This window comes from Balaenoptera physalus (assembly GCF_965194825.1).
Source record: "Balaenoptera physalus genome assembly, chromosome: 5".
Lineage (NCBI taxonomy): Eukaryota > Metazoa > Chordata > Mammalia > Artiodactyla > Balaenopteridae > Balaenoptera > Balaenoptera physalus.
In genome coordinates, this window is record NC_138884.1 from 118,630,780 (window position 1) to 118,655,677 (window position 24,898).

General features: G+C 38.7%; 1 long non-coding RNA gene across 1 annotated transcript in view; it reads right to left on the reverse strand.

The window, feature by feature from the left end:
• Positions 1-11,164, reverse strand: part of LOC309661379 — a 251,771-nt gene extending 240,607 nt beyond the window's left edge. Inside the window, exon 1 of the long non-coding RNA XR_014263999.1 lies at positions 4,269-11,164. This is a non-coding gene — a long non-coding RNA (uncharacterized lncRNA). The remainder of the gene's footprint in view (positions 1-4,268) is intronic.
• Positions 11,165-24,898: the final 13,734 nt, after the last annotated feature.

Below are 24,898 nucleotides of genomic sequence, written 5' to 3' on the forward strand. Positions count from 1 at the left end.
GCTATCTCTTCAAAACGTTTTTCTCCAAGCTCATTAACTCTGTTTCCCTGTGGACAATTTAGGATTATATAAGTAATTTTCTGCACATATTTTTAAAATTTTTATATTATTTATAGCTAGAATGGCTGCATTTTGCCAGCAAATTATTATCTGAGAAGAATAAAGGTATCTTGCCAAAGAGTTGCCACAACTACAAAGTTCTCTTATGGGCTATTACTTATAGCCAAATATACTATAGAAGCAAAACACTCTGCAAGAAAGAAGAAAATTTGCAAATTTTTTAGGTACTTTTCAATTTAATGGGTATCTAGTTTATATGGATATTTTATGGTATGAGATTTGAACTATAATATTACATTTTTTAAGTTTCAGATTTTACTATTTTTTTCCTCTAGAAATAAAATATATTTTCAAAGTATCGGTCATTTCTTTAATAATAATAGTAATATATAAATATATTTATATACATATGTTTAGTGGCAAATATCAATAGACTTACTTTATAGCAGCTGCTCTGTACCCTCATTCCTTTTGTCTTTTACACCATATCCTCACTCCCTTCACTCTCTCTCACTTCCTTACTGGGTAGATTGCTTTAACCTCCAGCAAACTCCCCCACTTTCTCTCAGATTTTGCATCACAAACGTCTAAGAGTCGACCTAGGATTGAGGAGCCTGTAAAATTATGGATTCTTTTCGGTAGTCTGAGGGAAGAAAGGAGCAGTTTGTAAAGGTTAATGCAACTGCACTCAAATAATATTCTATAGAATTTTAAAACTGTGATAAGCATTATTTTGAGACAAAATAGAGATGAAGGTGGAGAGTCTGAGAATCTTTCTCTGTAGAAGTTAAATTTGAGCTGAGACAAGGCCCAAAAGATAAGTCAATTTCTATATTCAAGATCCTCACAATTGGAATAACAGACCAGTAAACACAGTGATTAAACGTTCTGTGAACTGACTAAGAAAATAACCTTCATAAGTTTATTCTCAGCATGTTACATTTTCATTCAGAGATCCTCCTAGGAATAAAGCAAAACCTAACACACTATTGGTTCACAAACTATTAGGCATACGAAGTTGCCGATATCTGAACATTATTTACCCCTAACAATCTAAAGTAGGGAAATGAAAACAAAACCTCTCCTTGAAGCCCATTTACATGCCTTTCGTCCCCACATTAGCAGTAATTGTAATACCGGAGCAGTCTGCTGGAAATTCTTTGCCTTGTACAGTCTTTAAAGAACACCAACTTGTCCCGCTACCAAAGGTATACGGTGAGTGACCTAGATCCCAGAAAGAGTTGATAGTTTAGAAAGGAAGCTCTCTCTCCCTGGGAGGGAATACAGTTTGTTGGCCACTCAGAGTTCAGGATAATAACTGACACTGAAAGTCTGAAAAAGTAAAAATTTCTGTCATCGCCCCACTCCACTCCCAACATTTTTTTTCTTTTTTGGTGTTCAATGTGGACAGATTGTACGTGTATACTTTAGACCGTACAGAGTAACAACTCTAAAATTAAGAATATTACCTATTGATTGGTTATCTTACTTTTCCATTTGGTTACATTTGGAGAGCTCTAGCAATGAAAATAAAAATACACACAGATAAGAATTCTCCCTATAGGTATATTAGCATGAATCAGCCTACTAAATGGATACAAATGAGTGTAACAGTGTAAAGACTTGAATGCAAAAGAGTGTTTCTCTTAATGTAATGTTTACCTTGAAGACTCAAATAGCCAAAGGTAATTTTGAAAGTATTTGCTTGCATGCATAGAAGTGTTTGGGACTAGTTAGCTAATTGGTTAATGCTTCTTATATTCTCTAGTAGGTCTTGTTTTATATTTTGGAAAACTGGTCACTAAACATTAGGATGGTAATTAGCTACCACCTACCGCTTCTGGGGTCATGATGGGCATAGCACACACCTAATCCAGTTTGTATATAAATTAAATGAAAACTAAAGCCACTTCCTGAAAACAATGAATATGTGACAGAAATGACTGAAATAGCAAGACCTTTCTTAAAAAAAAAATATTGTTAGGTCTTTAGGACTTACAGTCTGGCATCTCTTTGCCTCAAAGCACATTGAAAACAAGAAAGTATAAAATATATATTTGAAGACAATAATGCTTATTATCCCTACTTAGTGTCCTCTCTATAAAACACAAAGGCCAAATTCCCACTGGGCAGTCTTTCCAGTTTCCAAAGTCATTGCTCCTTTCTTACTGCATAGTGGTAATGGCTAGATTTTTCTTTATAGTATTGCCACCTGATGCAAAGAGCACTTTTGCTCTAGGGAAATTTAATTCTAGAGATTAAAAAAACTCAGGCATATCAAGAATGATGTATATCACTATTCACTGTTATGGTTATTATGTTAACAATTACAATTAAAGCTGCCATTATTTAGAGCTAACCACATGCCAGCTAATATGCTTAGAATGTTACAGATGTTAACTCATTTTATTCCTCAAATAGTTCTGCAATTTGGGTGTTATTTTTCCTATTTTAAAGATGACAGGAAAAGCCTTAAGAAATTAATGATCTTATCACAAAGCTGGTAAGTAGTAAAGCAAGGACACTGAATCATACCATTATACTACCTCTTAAATAATATAGATCATTTATTAAGCACCTACTTATAGAGCATCAGTCATGTACTACATTGCATCTTTTAATACTCACCCTACAAAATAAACTTTAGTAACCCCATTTGATAGATACGGCAACTGAAATTAAGGAAGGTCAGTTATGCAGTTTCTCCCATGCCACCATGTCTCTGAAAGGGACAGAGGGACCAATATTGTAAATTCGAGGAGCTCACCCCTCCTCACCTATGCCTTATTCATCCAGTCATTAGCACATTATTTATTCCTACACTTAATCTTATTCCCAGTACTTTAGAGGTAATTATTTGTCCCCTGTGATCATTATAAACAGCCCTGATATATAATTACCTATGCTTTGGACTGTCTGAGTCTATTGAAATATCCCCAAATGCCCAGGGACTTGAGCTCCCACTTTTAACTATTATATCATTAATAATTATTAATGTGAGAGTCAGAGTGGGTGTTTCAATGTAAACAGCCCCAGTGACTGTAAAATTACCAAAGCAAAAGTCATAGATTCCAACGACGAGAGTAGACACTGGCCCTGCTAAGAATAGCTCTGATCACAGCCAGAGAGAGTCCCTGGAAAGTTTTTGATTTAATATATGATATGGCAGTTTAAGACACTACATTTCTGAGAGTTGAATTATTTATCTCTTCCACTTTCCAAATTTAACTTCTGGTTTTAATTTAAAATCATCATAAACTATTTATAACTTATCAGTAAAATGTACATTTACAGGAAGTCAATCCTAGGTCATAGAATAATACTTTGGTTTTGTTATAGGAGGGGAAAAATGAGTCCAGAGCATTAATATAAAAGACCATTAAGTATGTGCATATGTGCTCCTCCCCATCCCTGAACCCCAAAATGAAGAATTTTCTTTCTCACTTCAGTTTGTATGTTATATAGTAAATCCAATTCAGGTCAACTTTTTGTAAAGACTTACTGGCTTTAACATAAACTCTCTGCCTAGTGGTCAAGTTACCTGCCTATCGGAACTGGATGTGAATCACTTCCCATCCATGGCCTGCAGTCAATCTCTCTCTTAGATAAACTTATATGAAACAGTGAAATTTTAAACCTGAATTCAGTATATGACTAGTTGTAAAATAAAGTTTTTTGATCTTTTTTTTTTTTTAACTGACAGACAGGTATGCATTATTCTTCCAGAGGCTTACAATGAAGTCAGAAAAAAAAAAAAATACAATGCCATATACATTTCACCAATGCTGTGAACTGAATTCTTGTAACATCTCAACTTCTAAAAACCAGTACTACACCCTGGATCAGAACTTTGGTTTTTAAATTAAAAAATGCATTAGGATGGGAAGCAAAATCATGAAGAGCAAAGTATAACATAGCTCAGGATCAAAAACAACTTTTTTTTTTTTTTTTAGCCAGAGATAACAGATACACAGCATTTGGGTAAAATACTTGTTTAGATGGTTTCAAATGCTGTGGAGTAAGGAGTGGGCTATTTATTTATACAGCCATACCTTGGAAATGTTGCCGGTTTGGTTCCAGACTACCACAATAAAGCGAGTCACATGAATTTTTCATTCCCCAGTGCATATAAAAGTTATGTTTACACCATACTGTAGTCTGTTAAGTGTGCAATAGCATTATGTCTTAAAAAACAATGTGAAAAATACCTTATGAATAAAAATGCTTATCATCATCTGAGCCTTCGGTGAGTCATAATCGTTTTGCTGGTGGAGGGTCTTGCCTTGATGTTGAGGGCTGCTGACTGATGAGGGTGGTGGTGGCTGAAGGCTGGGGTGGCCGTGGTAAATTCTTAAAATAAGGCAATGATGAAATTCGTTACATCGATTGACTCTTCCTTTTATGAATGATTTCATAAAATCAATATGCAATACTGTTGCATATTGCAAAACTGTTTGATAGCATCTTACCAACAACAGAATTTCTTTCAAAATTAGACTTAATCCTCTCAAACCCTGCCGCTGCTTTATCAACTAAGTTTATGTAACATTCTAAAGCCTGTGTTGTCATTTCAGTCATTTTCATAGCATCTCACCAGGAGTAGATTCCATCTCAAGAAACCACTTTCTTTGCGCATCCATTAAAGCAACTCTTCATCTGTTTAAGTTTTATCATGAGATTGAAACAGTTCACTCACATCTTTAGACTCCACTTCTAATTCTAGTTCTCTTGCTATTTCTACCACATCTGCAGTTACTTCTTCCACTGAAAACTTTAACCCCTAAAAGTCATCCATGAGGGTTGGAATTAATTTCTTCAAAACTCCTGTGAATGTTGGTATTTTGACCCCTTCCCACGAATCACAAATGTTCTTAATGGCATCTAGAATGGTGAATCCTTTCAAGAAGGTTTTCAATTGACTTGTCCCAGATCCATCAGAGGAATCACCTTCCATGGCAGCTATAGCCTAATGAAATGTATTTCTTAAATAAGAAGATTTGAAAGTCGAAATTACTCTTTAATCCATGGGCTGTAGAATGGATGTTGTGTTAACAGGTATGAAAACAATATTAATCTTGTTGTATATCTTCATCAGAGCTCTTGGGTGACCAGGTGCATTGTCAGTGAGCAGTCATATTTGACAGGAATTTTTTTTTTTTTCCTGAGCACAAGTGCTCAACAGTGGGCTTAAAATATTCAGTAAACTATGCTGTAAACAGATGTGCTGTCATCCAGTCTCTGTTGTTCCATTTACAGAGCACAGGAAGAATGGATTTATCATAATTCTTAAGGACCCTAGTATTTTCAGAATGGTAAATGAACATTGGCTTCAATTTCAAGTCACCAGCAGCACTAGCCCCTAATAAGAGAGTCAGCCTGCCCTTTGAAACTTTGAAGACAGGCATTGACTTCTCTCTAGCTATGAAAATCCTAGATGGCGTCTTTTTCCAATAGAAGGTTGTTTCATCTACACTGAAAATCTGTTGTTTCATGAAGCCACCTTCATTAATGATTTTAGCTAGATCTTCTGGATAACTTGCTGCAATTTCTACATCAGTACTTGCTGCTTCACCTTGCATTTTTATGTTATAGAGATGGCTTCTTTCCTTCAACCGCATGGACCAAACTTCAAACTTTTCTTCTTGAACTTCCCTACCTCTCTCCACCTTCACAGAATTGAGAAGAATTAGGGCCTTGCTCTGGATTAGGCTCTGGCTTAGGGGAATGTTGTGGCTGGTTTGATTTTCTATCTAGACAACTAAAACTTTCTCCATATCAGCAATAAGGCTGTTGTGCTTTCTTATCATTTGTGTGTTTACCGTAGTAGTATTTTTAATTTCCTTCAGAACTTTTCTTTTATATTCACATCTTGGCTGACTGGGGCAAGAGGGCTAGCTTTTGGCCTATCTCAGCTTTCAACACGCCCTCCTCACTAAGCTTAATCATTTCTGGCTTTTGATTTAAAGTGAGAGACGTAAGACTCTGCCCTTCACTTGAACACTTAGAAGCCATTGTAGGGTTATTTACTGGCCTAATTTTAATGCTGTTGTGTCTCACGGAATAGAGAGGCCCAAGGAGAGAGAGAGATGGGGAAATGGCTAGTGGGTGGAGCAGTCAGAACACACACAACATTTATCCATTAAGTTCACAATCTTATATGGGCACGGTTAGTGGTGCCCAAAACAATTATAAAGTAACATCAAATATCTCTGATCAAAGATCACCATAACAGATATAATGATAATGAAAAAGTTTGAAATATTGCAAGAATTACCAAAATGTGACATAGAGACATGAAGTGAGCAAATGCTGTTGGGAAAACTGTGCTGATAGACTTTCTCAAGGCAGGGGTGCCACAAATCTTCCATTTGTTAAAAAAGAAAGAAAAGAAAATGCAGTATCTACAAGGCGCAGTAAAGCAAAGCACAATAAAACAAGGTATGCCTGTACATGGAAAACTTTTAGGTCCATATGTGTCAAAGATTGAACCAAGAAATGGGGACAGTTGTGACAAAAATGACAAACATTCTCATTCTGATAGTTAATGAAGATAGAGATTTAAAAATCACAAAATAAATATTTATGAGAATTGTTCCATTTGTAGATGTATTCTTGATGTACTTGTGAGGACAGGCGAATTCCACGACCTTCTATTCCGCCATCTTAATACCTCCCCAATAAATATTTAAATATAACTGAAACAATGTAAAAAAAAGTTTAGGGACCTGTGAGAAGATACAAAGGGAGAATCTGACCTAGTTGGGCTGGAGAGGGGGCGGTACAGAGAGAGACAGGGTGGGCTTCTCTGAGGAAGTCTTAAATGGGAAGGGAAGCAGCTAACTGGATAAAAGGGGATGGAAAGTGAGGGCATACACTCTCCAGCAACTTCGTGATACGCTGACAAAGGAACAGTTTAAACAGCATCCCCAGATCAGGACTTATTTTGGAGGCATAGTGAAAGTAATTATTCAAAGATCATGACCACAGAAAAGAAACAACTGGTCTGCTAATTTCATCAGCATGCTTTCCCACTGGTCACATATTTTAACTAAAAATATAACCTGTTCAGTCTTTATCACTCATGCCATGGTGATTAATTTATCTTGAAAGACTTTAAGTTGTTCAACTTGCTTCTTCTCCCTGTGGTGGGTACAACTCATCTCCCCATTTACGTTGTTTTTGCCACCCCTTCCTCACCAACCCGAGACAGTTGAGCCCCTGCTGCCTGAGAAGATCACAATCCCCCATGCAAAAGTTCTTCTTTTCCCTGGTGATGAGTGCTCTCCTATGAGCTTTTCCCTGACTACCCACAAAAAGAGCATAAAACCCAAAGAAAGAACAAGTGGCCTTTGTGTAAATAGGTCACACCTATCACATTTTATGCTCCAAGGCTGTTAATTTGGTTGGAATTTGCCTATGTAAATACATATTTTATTAAACTGGAAACAGAAACTGGATAATGATACTTGGGCCCTAGCATGAACAAAGGACTATACTTTCCTGTCAGTGAAAGAAATAAAAGTGATTGCAAACAAAAAAGAAAACTATAAACATTGCAAAACATTCTTTTGGCTTTGAATAGGAACTCCAATAATGATGTCTTACTTGAGGTTGCTTCAGTCTGGCACATTCAATAGTTATTTGTTTGTATATTCATCTTAACAAGCATGTGATGAAGGGGTAGAAAGTGCAAATGACCTATGCTAAATGTCTCTACTTGTTTCCCAAACTAAGAGTATTAATAGCAAAATATATTTTCTTTCTAGTACGATGGGGATTCATAGTCCTTGATTCAATGATATTTTATTGTCTTATTTAAAACTGGGATAAAGTAGATTATGTAGGAAATTATCTCTCTATAATTTTTAAATGATAAAAAAGGTGGAGGCACATTATTTTAATAGCTGCCCAGTCCACTAAGCATTACTAAATAATTGCAAAAGACTTGTCATTCTCCTCCAGCCTGCCCTCCAGTCACTGATAAAGAGCACTACCATTTCTCAATGTTTCCTGGAAATCCCATTCAAGTTTTCAAACCTCATTTTAAGGCATCTGATCACATTTAATGTTTTTACTTCCTTTTCCAGTTTTTTGCCCTTCAAATCCCTAACAAGAATCAATGACTTAAAATTTTTTTCAAAAAAGCACTTTATGCAAGTTTTGTAGAATTCACCGAGTACCCAGATCTCATGAACTAGGAGGAGACCCTTGATATGGTAATCTTTTGGCAAACCAATGGCAACCACCTGAAGCCAATTGTAAATTTAGATTTAACAGAAGAACTGGAAGACACTGGCTTTTACCTAAATCTTGAAATGAATTAAACATCCCTGAAGATTGATCATTTTTCAGATGAAGTCTTTTATAGTTATATATTTCACATATATTGTTTTTCTTGGAACTAGAATAAGATATGTGAAAATACCACAAGAAACACTTTTATTTGTGATATTTCCAATCCAGTTGGCAGGAGAAAGTAAAGACACATCACAGGAAAATTTATTCTTATGAGATTTCCAGTACAGCTCTGCATCCTCCAGAAAAACCCAAAGAAACATTTAAACTGGAGCCTCCAAACCTTTTGTCATTCATCCCTCACTATGGGACAGTGTCCTCTGTCATTTTGTACACTTTTGTATTAATGGGCAGATGGATATTCCACAGTAAATAGCCTCAAGAATCATCACAACCAAAAACTGATTTAAAAAATTCAGTGCAGATCCAAGCCAATTTTGTCAGCTTAGGTTAAAAGGTTTTGGTTCTCAGACAGAGCATGTTTTAGAATGCAAAATGCAAAAAGAAGATGGCTTTTATCCACTGCTGCAAATAATCACTGTTTCCCCTGACAATAGTTCAACTACCTTAATGTTTTTTTCTGTAATCAAGTTTAGGATAAGACTACAAAATTGAGTCTTTTCTAGGCTTAGGGCTTCCCGCTAATGATTCAGTCTGTATTTAAGGGCCCTACACTGTTGACAGAGTCAATCTTCAACAACCATACCATTCTCATCTATCAGCTCATTATTCAAAATTAAGCCAAAGCCACCATTATACTGACCATGGACTTTATATCCTGAGATAACCATAATTCATTCATTCATTTACTCATTCAACATACATAATTACTGAGTGTCTACTCTTGTACCAGGTGTTGTGCTGTTGCTTTTTACATTTTTATTCACATCTTATTTTATTCACATCTTATCAAGAAGAAATACTAGCTGTTAATATAGATATCTCCACTGACATCACACAACTGCAAACACTACCATCTCCTTCCTAGAACCAATCTCCTTACTTCCATTTGTTATTCTCTACACTCTGTTCTCTACAAATTGACCAAAATTATATTTCTCAAATGTAAATCAGATCATATTATTTCCTGTTGAAAATACTCTAAATCAGTATGTCTCAGCCATGGGCAATTTTGTCCCTCCAGGGCTATTTGACAACATGTGGAGACATTTAATTGTCACAATTAGGGGTAAATGTTACTGGCATTTAGTGGGTAGAGGCTTAATGCTGCTAAACATTCTACAATGCACAGCACGGTCCCCATGGCAAAAAAGTACCTGGTCCAAATGTTAATAATGCCGCAGTTGAGAAACTCTGCTCTAAATCCAAATTCCTTCCCCTGATTTGCAAGCTCTCGTAGTCTTGCTCCAGCCTCTCTCTTTTGCCTTCCCTCTGGTCACACTCTCCATGGTTCAATATGCTCCAGCCATGCAGGATATACTTTGTATTTCTTGGACAGACCAAGCCAGTCTGTACCTCAGAACTCCTTAACTTGCTAATCCCTGGTTCCTCTCTCTGGAATGTTCTTCTACCAAAACTTTGCATGCCTGCCTTCTTCTCAACATTTAGATCTCCAGTCACGTCATCTAAAGTAACTACATGCATTTCACCCTCGTGAATCCCAATCCCATCACTGTGAATTTACCTTGTTCATTTATGTTGTGTGCTCTCCTTAGAATGTAGGCTCCATGAGTAGCCAGTCTTATTCACTATTCTCTTCCCTAGAAGTGGAACTCTGTCACTCCCACTCTTCATCACCTGCAAGGCCCAGTTATAAAATCAAAACAGAAGAGATGGGGCAAAAAGGGAAATTGCAAAACTGTCAAAAAGTGAAAAGAACATGGGTGCAAATAGACAATTCTAAACTTAGTGGAAGTAGTAGGTAATTTTAGTGCTTGCTTCATTTTCATTTAGGGTACAGTTTTAAGTGTTTTAAATGGATTAACTCATTTAATCCTCATATATCTCTTAAAAATACTACTATGTTAGCACTATTATTATCCTGACTTTACACATAAAGAATGGCAACACAGAGAGGTTTAGTAACTTGCTCAGGCTGATGTAGCTGTTGAATGGTAGTGCTGGAGTTTCCGCACAGGGACTCTGCCTCTACAGCCCTGTTCTCTTAACCACCATGCCCTGCACCAGGCAAAAACACTGCCTGTTTAGAAAAATAAACAAATAGGGCCTAATTAAACTTAAAAGCTTTTGCACAGCAAAGGAAACCATAAACAAAATGAAAACCTATGGAATGGGAGAAAATATTTGCAAATGATGCGACCGACAAGGTGTTACTATCCAAACTATATAAACAGCTCATACAACTCAGTATCCAAAAAACAAACAATCCAGTCAAAAAATGAGCAGAAGACTTGAACAGACTTTTTCCAAAGAAGACATACAGTTGGCTAACCGGCACATGAAAAGACACCCAACATCGCTAACTGTTAGAGAAATGTAAATCAAGACCACAATGAGGTATCACCTCAAACCAGTCAGAATGGCTATCATCAAAAAGTCTAAAAATAATAAATGCTGGAGAGAATGTGGAGAAAAGGGAAACCTCATACCGTGTTGGTGGGAATGTAAATTGGGGCAGCCACTATGGAAAACAGAATGGAGGTTCCTTAAAAAACTAAAAATATCGATAGAGCTAACATATGACCCAGCAATTGAACTCCTGGGTATATATCCAGAAAAAACGAGAACACTAATTGGGAAAGATACATGCACCCCACAATGTTCACAGCAGCACCACTTACAATAGCCAAGATATGGAAGCAACCCAAGTGTCCATCAAGAAAAGAGTAGATTCAAAGACTTAGTATAGGGAAAGTTATACTAGTTTATATGTAAACTAGTACCAATGCATGCTTAAAATGTATGTAAAAGAAATGACTTCTAACAAATATGAGAAATACTATGGAATGCCAAACCTGATGCCCATGCTTTGGTACCAGTTTCTATGGAGTGTGCTTTATGATGAGATTCTATGCACTTCACTAAGTAATCCTTTCTTTAAAAGAGTGAAAATAGATCTACTTTATCCTGATTTGCTTTGAAGCCGAGAGCCAATAAAGAGTCTCCAACACGTTTTAAAATAAAAATATAAATCCCCCATCAGCACAGAGCAGAGTGGCAAATGAATAAATTTAAGTATTCTCCTTTTTTCAGATTCTTGCTTTTCATTCTTAAAACTATGAAATAGTATTTATTAGGATGTCCCTATTCCAAGGTTCAAACATACTATATCTAAAACATGTGGGTATATTTGTCAGGGCTCATCATATCCTCCCTTCATATTAACAGGAAGCAGGGCTCAAAATATCTGATCCCTGTAATATTATTATGGCTAGAGGAGAACACTTGGCGAAATAGTTCTTCTCCCTGTGGTTGTCACGCCACATATTTTATCTTGCAAGTGTTGGCAGTGAGTTCAGCTTGCCACTCACAGATATGTGTATTGAAGCAATCACACTGATGATGAGTAGACGCTGCTTCCTCCTTACGCAAACAGCCCACAGGTACTGAAGGGATTTGTTCCTGTAAGTTCTATGTCACTTGAACTTTACTATTTCAGCATAGGTGCTCCCTCAGCACCTTTCTATCCCCTTCTCCAAAATTTAAATAAATGTTTCATCTCTAGGATAAACTACTCAACTACCAACCCCGCCAAAAAGTGGCTGAGTGGGTCACTTTTATTTTGCCAATGTGTGTGTGTGTGAGTGTGATAGAGAGAGAGAGAGAGAGATGACAGCACTGATTTTTGAAGTACTGAGCATGAGATACCTAAGCTAATCCCTCCACTTCAAAAACACATTAACTCTAGAATTCATTAAATAATAGATTAAAGGAGATACCAGGCTGAGGAGACAGAGAACACTATCTTACCACTAAATAAAATATTTGCAGTTTACTACTCTTGCAGCTAGAGTACGCCTAAAACTGGGATTCCCATAAAAGTTTTTAAGTGGTTGATGAGTAAAATGGCTCTTACACTAAAAGGTGGTAAAATATAAGGCTCCGCTCTGTCATGAACATCTATGTAATCTAGAAACATTCTATGCCAAAATATAAATATGTTTGTGTATGTATATATACATACATGAAACACACGTATATGTATATATAAAACATATATAGTCAGGTGATTCACTTCTTAAACACTGTCATGTTAATAAAATGGGATTAATATTTTTAATATTAAACTGAATATTTATTTAATATTAAACTGAATATTTTATTCCTGATTATCTCCAGTTCTTGGGGAAAGTGGAACTCAGCCTCAAAGAGAGAAGTTATACATTGAATGCTTGTCCCCCTGCTCCCCCAGAGTTCCTGTGTGGAAACCAGCCACCAAGGTGATGGTGTTTGGGTCAGTGGTGGAGGTGATTAGGTTGTGAAGGCTGGGTCCTCATGAATGGAATTAGTGCTCTTGCAAGAGGGACCCTAGAGAGCTCCCTAGCCCCTCCCCCATATGAGATTATAGTGCTCACACCTTGCTCTTGGACGTTCAGCCTCCAGAACCGTGAGAAATAAATGTTGTTTGTTTATAAGCTACCCAGTCTGTGGTATTTTGTCACAGCAGCCAAACAGACTAAGACAGAAGTCAATTTTAAGTCTTAGTTTGTTTTACTCAAACAGCTGTCTCCCTTATAGCATATCTGGATCAGATCTTAAGTCACAGGGTAGCACGGGAAGACAATATGACACAGAGAAGTCTTTGCTGGGCACGTAGGAGAAAGGAGCCACTAGGAATAGATGGAAAGGGAGAGAAAGTTAGATGCAGTGTCCTTGCTTTTCCTTACTTGGACAGGCGTGCACCTCTGGTGGAAACGTGTGGTCAAATCACCCAAATGCACTTGGTGGAAAGCCCAAGGTTAGCAGCTCATGACCTGCATCCTCTCTGAGAGGCCAACCTTCACAAGGCACCATGTGACAATGCAGTCAGAGCAGCAGAAAGGAAGTGGTTCCAAGAGGTGTCTAGGCAGCCAATTCCAAAAGGCTCTGAAAACCAAAAGTGCTTTTCAGAACTCATTTGATGGCAAAATATGACTAAGCTAAGACAACGCTACTTATAATTTATATCATTTACCCACTTACTGCAACGTGTCTGATTACACCATGCTGGCTATACATGGTATATGATGATACACAGCCTTTCGAAAATCTAGAAATACGTACAAATCTCAGAATATACCTGGCCCCAATGGCTTCAGATAAGAGAGATGGAACTGCATTGAAAATTGAGAGTGATTTTACAGGCTCTTCTTCCATAGCACCTGTATGCATTCCTGACAAACTTCACATCCCGCAAAATTGCTCATGGGAAAATAAAGCTGCAACCCATCATTCAAATTCTATGCAAGTTTGTGAACAGAAGAGTAATAGAAGTAAACATTGTTACCTTATGAGGTAATCGCAAAAATAATAAATAACTAACAATAAACATAAATATCTTATGATGTCAGTAGGCTGCAGGCTTCCTCAGGGGATGCTGAAAGTGCACCAAAACATCGAGTGAGGATACAGAACAGGGGGAGCTCTGAGAACATGGGGAACTGCGACTTGCTGGGAGCTCAGGGTCCTGCAAAACTAAAGGTGCCCGTCTCTGAGGAGGGAGCCCACAATACAACAGCTCATTGTGAACTTTCACGAAATAGAGCTGAAAGGGCTCCAGTCCGCAGAAGCTGAGTTGAAGGATGTCCTTTCCTGCTGCAAGTTCTCATTCTACTTCCACTGTTCTGGCTCCTTTTGCCATAGGAAAATTGTAACCCAACTTTCACTTTAATCTGACATTATTCTGTTATTCACCAATCACAGACTCAGCTGTGCTTAAAATCACAGCCATTGGAGTCAGATCGACTGGGACTGAACCCTACGTAGCTGAGCACAGTAAAGGACAAAAGCAGTAAAAAAAAACTGCCCACAATCCTGACCTCAAGGAGCTCACAACCCAGCCAGAATGAGAGTCCAGTAAGATGCTACACTAGAGCTGATGGTAAGTGACAGCTATGAAAAATGAATGAAAACATCTCTCTAGACTGAGACTTGACAGGAAAAGCGAAGCTTTAGCCAGGCCTAGAAGAATCAGCAAGCCATAATTTGTAGTCTCTTTTATTGTGAGATTGCTGTGGCCTAAGAGGAAGAACAATGAATCTGTACTTCATCGGCTGCTTCTCCCTGGACAAACCACTTAACCTTTCTAGGCCTTTATTAGTGAAAGCCACTTAACAATATTTTGCAGTGAAATTAGGTCAAATGAGATGCTAGATGTGAAAGTGCATTGAGGAAAGGGCTTCACAAAGGAGAATAATAAAGCTAAGGTTTACTGAGTGCTTTCTAAAGCCGAGCACTTGTCCAAGTGCTTTATATAGATGTTTCCTTTAACCCTTTTGGATGTTGTATATGTTCTATTATAAACCTGCACCTTCACAGATGAAAAACTGAGAGAGAAAGAGGTTAAAAGGTTAAACAAATTGGCTTAGCTCAAACAGTATGTGGTAAATCCCAGATGACATCCCAGGAAGGGTATGGGTTAAGAGCCCAGATTTTTTAACCACTAGAAGATGAACTTTTGGGGGGCAAGGGCTATGAATCAGTCACCTGTGCATCCCCAGCACAAGCACGGTGCCGGAGATGAAGTATCTACTCAAGTGTTGAATATATGGACACTTACATTGTCTGCAATTAAAATATTTATTTTAATATTTACAGTGTTTTCACATGTTATATGACCATGAATCACTTACAATAACAGTAAACACCAGATGGTAGCATGACAAAAATGATCATTTCCGTAGATTCATAATTCTTGAAAGGACACTGGAGATCATCAACTTTTTTTTTTCCCCACAGATGTGGCCCAGAGAGGTTAGGTGATTTACCCAATAGCAACAAGTCTAGCTAGATCTCAAAATTTCCTATCTAACATTTTATTTTCCTACTACATCCTAAACAAGAATGTAAGTCATTTTGGCTAAAGAAGACTTTCTGAAATAAAGTCAAATTGAAGACTTATCATTAGAAATGTTCAGAACTCAGAAGTGGACATGTATATATTTTTATGTCTGGACAGATGCAAGGGAAATCTTTGATGGCAGAAAGCAGATTGTGAGAAATAGTCAATAAAGGGAGGCATAACATATATGACCCTTGACCTCTCTTTGTATGTTTCAGGGCATCAAAGGAATCTAGAGGAATTATACACAGGGAAGAGCAGTGTTTCTCAAATTTGCATGTGGTGCAATATGCTTACATGACAATGGTTGTATGGCAAACATGACGTACATGAACAAGTCATCTCCAGCCCAAGGTCACTGTCCCAGGGGCTCCAGCTGCCCTGAGCCACCCTGAGGGCTAAGACCAACAGTAGCTTGTATATCTATAACCCATTCTTTCCAGTTCTACTATGGAGGAGAGGAAAACAGAGCTTTAAGGAATTAAGGCTTGAGTTCAAACTCCGAAGAAAAAAAAAAAAAAGGGAAATTTTTGCATAAGAATAATAAACTGGCTGCATAAACCCTCATGAAAGAAAAGTAATCCCACCTCCCATCTCCCATCTATCATTTATATACACTGCTGACCAAAACTTCCATTCAAACTTACGAGCTATTTCCCTATCACTTTAGCACTAAATCTGCCACTTCACAGAAAAAGGTTGTATTCTATATGAGAGTTTTGGGCACATGGAAGAGTTTCTGAACAAGGACATTCCTGGATCAGTCTGAACCCACAGGTAACAATGAGTGATGAATATCCTTGGCATGAACACCACATACCCCATTGCAAGCTTTTTATTTTGCAAGCTGTCCAAACTGCCACGTGAAAACTTCTATTAGATTCCCCAGAGCCATGAAGCAGGTAGAAGATTTTAGCAGCCCTGAACACGAGGCAGCCCACAAAAATATGGATTCAACTACAGGAAATAATAGACAGTCACCACTGTAAACTATTTTATGCCTGGAGCCAATCCACAAAACTAATGCAATAATAGAGATTCTAAGTTAAAGCTGGAAATTGCTACCCAGGTCAGGCTACTCCCTGGAGCTCAGATAGGATTACTTTGGGTGCATTCTGGAACCCCACAGCTGGTCTAGGTTTTCATTGTCTCATATAATGAACTTGCACTATTTCCTTTAATAATCCTCAACCCCCTGCTTTGGTTTGGATAGTCAGTCTGAATTTATCTCTTCCCAATTTCAGTTTTTCATTCTTTCCTTATTTCAGACAAAGCTGAAAAAAAAAATCCCATATCCCGGTGGAATTATACCTAGATTTTCTTACTTAGCTCTTACCCTTTTGCAGCTCTTGCCTTTGCTCCTTTGATACACTGGTCACTTTTATCTGAAACCTGGCCAGCTTGTCAAATTCCCTCAGGTAATTCTAAAATCCAAAATAGATGCATTATAATAGAAAGAACAGTTGATTGGTCAGGGAGCAACTTGCTCTGTATACTACTATTCACATGTTTATTAAGAGAAAAGAAATGACTTGGTGCTATATGTCTTGGTTCTCCTATTCATAAAATCTAAAATAATACTTTTGTGGTTTCTACCTGCCTCTTGTAACACTGGATTTTCTCCCAAACAAAAATGATTTCCTATTAATCTGGTATTGTGAGGATTCAAACTAATTTGTTGCTAGTTTCATAACATTGTACTTTGTCATGACAAATGAAGTAATAGTATATTTTCACCTTTACACTGTCTTTAACCCCACCAACCCATATTCCCATGCACCAATCTTGAAGAATTTGCTATCAATGGCAGGAACTGCTCTGATGCAATTGTTTGAGCAACTGATGTGAAACAAATCATCTGACTCAAAGAAAGATAGATGGACAATGCTTATAGGCCGACCCACACCAAGGAAATAGTATTGCTGCCTATAGTGGTTTCAGTTTGAGTTCCACTCCATTTGCAGTTAGTTATGGAACAAAAATCTATCAATTTATAATGCATAAATAATCCTTCTTTACCAGTCCTAGAAATGAAATGTCTACTAAAGTTGCAGTTACTGAGGAAGAAAACGTTAATCCAGTGAATGTAACAAAACGTCATATCTTACACGAAACAATCTATCTTAAATCCTTGTTATCAAGACACATTAAAATAGCAACAGGGACTTCCCTGGTGGTCCAGTGGTTAAGACTTCACCTTCCAATGCAGGGGGTGTGGGTTTGATCCCTGGTCAGGGAGCTAAGATCCCACATGCCTCAGGGCCAAAAAAACAAAACATAAAACAGAAGCAATATTGTAAAATAGCAATAAAAAATTCCATTTTTGATGAGAGATTATCCCCTAGTTAGAATCAAATGTCCTAGTAAGTAGAGCTGATTTTTAAAATTTTGTTTTTAGAGATGTGTTCATTTGGGTCCTCAGAGGAGCACGGGTCCTCTGGGCAGCATGCATCAAGCTGGTATGAGATGTGTAAGGTAGGCAGCCTCCAAGATGGCCCACAATGATTGCCACCTGCTGGTGTTCGTGCTGTGTAATCCTTAAGTGTGAGCTGGCCAAGTGACTTGTTTTTCACCAAAAGAATTGGAAAGGTAATAAGATGTCATTTCTGTGATTAAGCTACAAAATATTTGACTTTCATCTTGCTTCAAGTCTCTCTCTCTCTTTCTCTTGCTGGATTTGATGAAGCAAGCCATCACAGTGAGAACTCCCATGTGGCAAAGGACTAAGGGAGGCTTCCAGGCAGCAGTCAGCAAGAAGCTGAGGACCTCAGCAGAACAGTCCACAGAAACTAAATCCCGCAGACCTTTCTGTAACCAAACTTCAGATAAGACTCCAGGACTGGCTGGCACCTGATTGCAGTCATGTGAGAGATCCTAAAGCAGAGGACCTGGCTAGGCCACACTCATATTCTTGACCCACAGTAACTATGAGATAATAAATGTGTGTTGTTGCAAGACAGTAAGTTTGGGAATAATTTGTTATGCAGCAGATGACTAATACAACGTGCAGGTAATGTATTGGGGAAGAAAGCAAAAAAAGGCAAGGAGAGCATTCTAACTATGATCTGGGTCTGACATCTAATGAAGGATAGAGAGAAGGAAGGAGAACTGGGCTGCAAGAGTCCAGTACTATGGTATAGTCCTAGGCAAAGTTGCCCATTGGAAGAGGCCCACTTCTTGCCAGAATGATCCTGCCTCAGTACCATTACCATGCTCAGTCACTGGCTGAGAGCAGTCTGAAAGAATCATATTCCTGACACAAATGTGGTGGTGAATCCAGAAGGGTAGTATCTGGAGCCCCACAGCAGGTGATCTTGACTGGTGCATTTCCATGCTACAGAAGAGAAGCAAATATCACAATACTGGAAAGAAAAGAGAAGGTATAGTTGCTTTTTAAGTCATATAGCTTAAGAAGCTCTTGCAGCTTGTTCCACCTTTTCAGCCATGTTGCCCAGGGTGGGCAGGAGTTAGGAAAACTTGAGGAAGTAGGAACATCAGTGCTATCACCACTTCTCTGCATCACCCTCACTGACATCTCATCTGCTGGGTCAACAGCCTCTAGCATTTTCATCTAGAAATCTCCTGCTTTATTGAGTAGGGAATATAGGCTGATTGCATTCTCATTCAAATGTGTCTTTTTTCACACACACACAAAAAGTTTCTTTAAGGACAAGAATGACTGGGAATGAAGGGATAGAAAGAAAAACTTGACTTTATTGAGGAAAAATGAGACAAAAAGGCAGACAGGGAGAAATGCCATCATGTATTTTATGTCTTTGAATAATTATTGAGCACATTTCAGTGAGCATGAGACTTTTATTTTACAAGACAGAAATTTATCATGTATGTGAGGAAGCTGAACATGACTGTCAACAACTTTTCAATTAATTTTGAAGTGCTTACATTTATTAACCAGAATTTTAAAAATTGATCTCATTCATAGTCAAAGTTTTAGACCCACTGTGCCAGTCTGCCATAGAAGAATATTGAAGAAAGGGCTAGGAACTTCAAAGAAGTAGAAAGATTACAGTAGATGAATTATATGAGACCAAAGATTCTACCAGTTGACGGTATTCCCAGGAGGGACTAAAGGACCTTCCCTTCACTGAGGCTACATTGAGAAACTCAGAGAGGGTGTTTTCTGGGGGCCAAGAGTGAGAGTAGGGTATGCTTCCATGGGACTTCCATGGGACTCTCTAATGTCAATATGTATGACATGATTCCAGAATAACAAAGGCCACATTTCAGCATTCAATAATTAGAAGCAACATGGATATAATTCCTGTAATAGGTAGGAAGACCAGAGTAAAAAGCAGGCTCCCTTGACCATTGGAACCTATGGCAATGACTAAAAGACCATCCTGTTCCCAGAGGCAAGATAGATGTGCAGCCAATGAGAGTGTTTCTAGACCTATGAAAACATAAGCGATCAAGAGCTGGTGAGCAAAGGCCAAAGTCAACCAACTTATTTGTTCCTTGGTTCCTCACCCATCTCTGGTTCTAAACTAATTCAGAGCCAGTCAACTGAAAGGAAGTCAAATTCCCCTGAGAAAGGACTCCACTTGGAAGCTCACTCAGCTACAAGCCAGAAGAATTATATATAATGTGTATTACATTATGCTCCAAAGGGACCTACAACCATGTTTCAGGATAACTACATAGGAGAAAAGGAAATATCCAGATCTTTTGAAAATTATTAGATATAGAACCATAGCAGACACTGATATACTAGTGGAAACAAGATGCCATATGAACTCCTCTATTAAACTGAGTGTAATTGGTTCAAAGAGTCTATGGGTCCACTCCTGGCAATTTCCCCTGTCCCTGAGTGCATAATCAGAATGGGTATGCTTAGCAACTTTTAGAACTCTCACATTATTTTCTGACGTGTAGTGTAACCGCCATCAGAGTGGAAAGGGTCAAGTGAAGCCCCTAATACTGTCCCCAACATCCAATATAGTATATCAAAAGCAATACCACATCTCTGTTTGGAATTTTGGATACTACTGCTATCCTCAGAGTCAAAAGATTCAAGGTTTTTGCTTCCTGTTATGCTCCCATTCAGAGAACCAATATATCCTTTCCAAAAGAGAGGGAATAAAAGGATACATAATTGTAGACCTTTAGAGGATGAGAGACAAGTATGTCTGAGGCATGTGGACAGACGTAAGGAAGTGGGGACAAACTGTACAGATCTTTGCCTCACATTCATGCCCACCAGAGAACATCTATAGCAAAGGATACGCTGAAGATCCTGAGGACCAAGATAACTCATCCAGTGAAGGTAAGCCAGATTTTGTCCTTAGCCACCTCAGGGCTAGCACAATGGGTTCATAAATAGAGTGCCCATGGTGTCAGGGATGGAGGTGACATACGGGTCCATCACCTTGGGACCAGCTTCAACAATGACTACTGTGGCTTATTGCACTAACACTCCCATTAAAAGGGTTTGTTTTTTTTGGGGGGGGGGGTTGTTTTGGTTTCTGTTTGCTTTATTTTGTCTTTAAGAAATTATGGCCAGCTACCACCTTTGAGTGTCAATAACAGAGTGGAAAACAACATATGGGGTATGAATGTATCTCGGTAACACAATAGATGCTCTGTCACAGACACTGTTGATTCTCTAAACCATTTCCCCCATAGCAACAGCAATGGAAGACAATTTAAAACATGCTGATAGCTTCCCTTCCCAGGTGCCTATTCTCTTTTCTTCTCTGCCTAAGTGTTTTCTCTAGCACCTTGGAAGCTCACTCAACTACAAGCAGGTGCAACCTGCAAGTACGGGAGAGTCAACACCCCAGAGACAACTCTCAATCAGTAAAGATCCTGGGCTGTTTAATCACCAGCAGTTATTCCCCATCATTCATGGAATGACTGAGATGCGATCTACACGGCTTCTTCATTGAACAGTACTGAGCCACAATTGCCTACCATAGTAACCCGCTCATTGAGGCATCCTTTATTCACTTTTCTCCCTTTTCTTTTTTCCTATCATCCTTCCTGAGGTCACCTCCCTTATAGACAATCTACTTCCAAATTTTTGTCCTAGGTCTACTCTTGAAAGAACACAACCTAACAGAATATTGATGGTTTAAAGCAATAATAATAACAATGCCTTGTAAAGGTTAAAATATAGATAGAAATAAGATACACAGCAACAATAACATAAACATCCATGGATTGACAAATGAAATGTTCTATGATTTTTACTAAGAAGAGTGTAAAATTACCAACCAACATACATGTTATAATCTTTAGAATGATCACTAAAATTTAATAAAAGAATGTAGTATAGAGGACAGAAATCAAGATGGTGTAATAGAAGGATGTGGAGCTCACCTCCTTCCAAAAATACATCAAAAATACATCTACATGTGGAACAATTCTCACAGATTACCTACTGAACGCTGGCAGAAGATCTCATATGATCAAAATTGCAAGAAAGATCACCAGGTAACTGGATAGGATGAAAGGGAGAAAAAAAGGAATTGGGATAGGACCTGTGACCCTGGGAGGGAGCTGTGAAAGAGAAAAGGTTCCCTCACCCTGGAAACTCCCTTCAACGGCTAGGAGATCAGCCTGGACAGATAGGGAGCTTCAGAGGCTCAGGACAGTGCAGCAGGCTTGTGGCAGGCAGAAGAGAGGCCAGACCACCTCACTGAAGTCTCCAGCCCAAGATGAGTGTCTGCTGGTGCGTGCAGAGGCTGAGTGCTGAAACTTGGACTTCAGTGGAAAGACCTGGGGAGAGAACTGGGGCTGGCTGCTCAAAGACAGCCCAAAGGAGCTGGAGTGTGGCCTGGGCCGCAACTGTGGGGGAAGCAGGACAGAGCCCAGGTGTGCCACTGAAACCCCATTATTAATGCATGCTCTGCCCTTCCCTTCATAGCCTCTTCCTCAGTGTGCTCACAGTGGATGCAGCTCCACCTGAGCTCTGGGAATGCACAGGCTCCACAGGCTGCCCACACGCAGAGGCAGGGCTGAAATCCGAGCCAACTCCCCAGGGACTGCAATGACTTTGGAAGTGGGGCTAAAATTTGAGCCATGTCTCTGTGGCTTTGGAGGATTTATGCAACCAGCACCTTTGTGAGCTCAGCAACTGCGGGACATCCGAGCAGATTACCTGGCTGGGCAGATCTGGCATGAGCAGCTGTGAGCTTTGTGGGTCTGTGCACGCAGAGGCAAGGCTGAGGTCTGGGCTGACCCTGTAGCTCCCACAGAAGGTCCAGGTGCGCAACTTCTTGCAGCTATGCTGGATCCTGGTGCTTGGCTTTAGCAGATTTGTGCCAGCAGATCTGCACTGCCGGATTTGTGAGCAAAGTGCCTGGGGGACATCTGAGATGACTGCCTGTATTTGCAAGGCCGAGGCAGGGCCAAGGGCAGTGCCAACAACAGTGTACTTTGTGAGCATACACAATGGGTGACAGGCGACACCACAGAGTGCACTTCCCAGTGGACAGCTCCTGCAGAGGAATACTCAGTGTCTCCTCTCCCAGCAGAAGCACTCCAGTCCCGCCTACCTTATACCACAGCTCAGAAGCTGATCTGGGGGCTTCTACTCCAACAACTGGGGAGCAGACCCTGCCCCTGAGAGGGTTGTGACAACCACAGAGCAAAGAGGAGGCCCCTCTCAACATCCAGAACAGGCTCTGGTCACCACACCACCAATCACACCCACTCTCAAGGGGATAATGGCCAGCACACACTGAGGAAACACAAGGCAGGCATCCATACTAAAAACAGCCATAGCACCAAAAATATTAGACTCACACTGGCTACACAGGGATGCTGCCACACAAAAACAGCCCTTCAGGACCTCAGTAGATAACTGTTTCTCCTAAATTCATAGAGTCAGAGAAATATAAGTAAAATGAAGAAGCAGAGGAACCACTCCAAATTAAAAGAACAAGAGAAATCCCCTGAAAGAACAAACAATGAAACAGACCTCTCCAGTCTACCAGATCCCAAATTCAAAAGGGAGGTAATAAAAACACTGAAGGAATTAGAAAGTCTATCAATAGAAATGCAGATCACTGTAACAAGGAACCAGAAACTATAAAGAGAAGCCAACTAAAATTAGAAAACTCATTTGCTGAGATGAAATCCAAGCTAAAAGCAATAAACAGCAAGCTACATAATGCAGAAAAATGAATACATGATCTGGAAGGTAGAATAATGGAAATCACCCAATCAGAACAGCAGATAAAAAGACAAATTTAAAAAATGAAGCAATACACGAGATCTATGGGATAATAAAAAGCAAGCCATAGGGATCCCAGAAGGAGAAGAAAAAGAAAAAGGGATCGAAAATGTATTTGAAGAAATTATGACTAAAGACTTCCCAGACCTAAAGAAGGGAACATATTCAGGTGCGGGAAGCACAGAGGGTCCCAAACAAGATGAACCCAAGCAGACCTACACCAAGACATGTTATAATTATAATGGTGAAAGTTAAAGACAGGATTCTAAAAGCAGCAATAGGAAAACAAAGATTTAGTTACAAGGGAACCCCCATAAGGCCATCAGCTGATTTCTCTACAGAAATGTTGCAGGCCAGAAGGGAGTGGCAAGATATATTCAAAGTCCTGAAAGGGAAAAACCTGCAACCTAGGATACTCTACTCAGCAAGATTATCATTTAGAATAGAAGGAGAGGAAGAATTTCTCAAATAAGCAAAAACTAAAGGAATACAGCAATACTAAACCAATCCTAAAAGAAATATTGAAAGGTCTTATCTAAATAGAAAAGAAGAAAGAATCTATAGAAAAGAGAAAATTACAAATGGAAAGTAAATCACTTAAATTAAGGCAGCACACAGATTTTAAAAAATCAAAAAAAATTTGCATAAGTGATGAAAACTACAATGAACAGCAAAAGGATAAACATGAAGATGTAAAAGAGGACATCAAAACCATAAAATGTGGGGGAGGGGAGTAAGAAAAAGTAGATTTTTTTTTTGAATGTCTTTGAGCCTGTATGACTACCAGTCTAAAGTAATAGAAAAAGGGGTTAACATGCTTGAAAAACATGGTAACAACAAATCAAAAACATTCCTTTTATTCATGTATATCAAAAAGAAAACAAGCATAATAAAAAGAAAATCATCAAACTACAAAAGGAAAAACAAAAAGAAAAAGGAACAAAGAAGAAATACAAAATCCACTGGAAAACAAGGTTTAAAATGGCAATAAATACATATCTACCAATAATTATCTTAAATGTCAATGGACTAAATGCTCCAATGAAAAGACATAAAGTGGCAGACTGGATAATAAAACAAGAGCCTACAGTATTAAGAGACCCACTTTAGGGCAAAGGACACACATAGACTGAAAGTGAGGGGATGGAAAAAGATAATTCATGCAAATGGAAGTGACAAGAAAGTGGGTGTAGCAATACTCATATCAGACAAAATAGACTTTAAAACAAAGGCCATCAAGAAAGATAAAAAAGGACACTATATAATGATAACAGGATCACACAAGAAGAGGATATTACACTGGTTAACATATATGTATCCAATATAGTAGCAACTAAATAAATAAAACAAATACTAGCAGACATAAAGGGAGAAAATAACAGGAA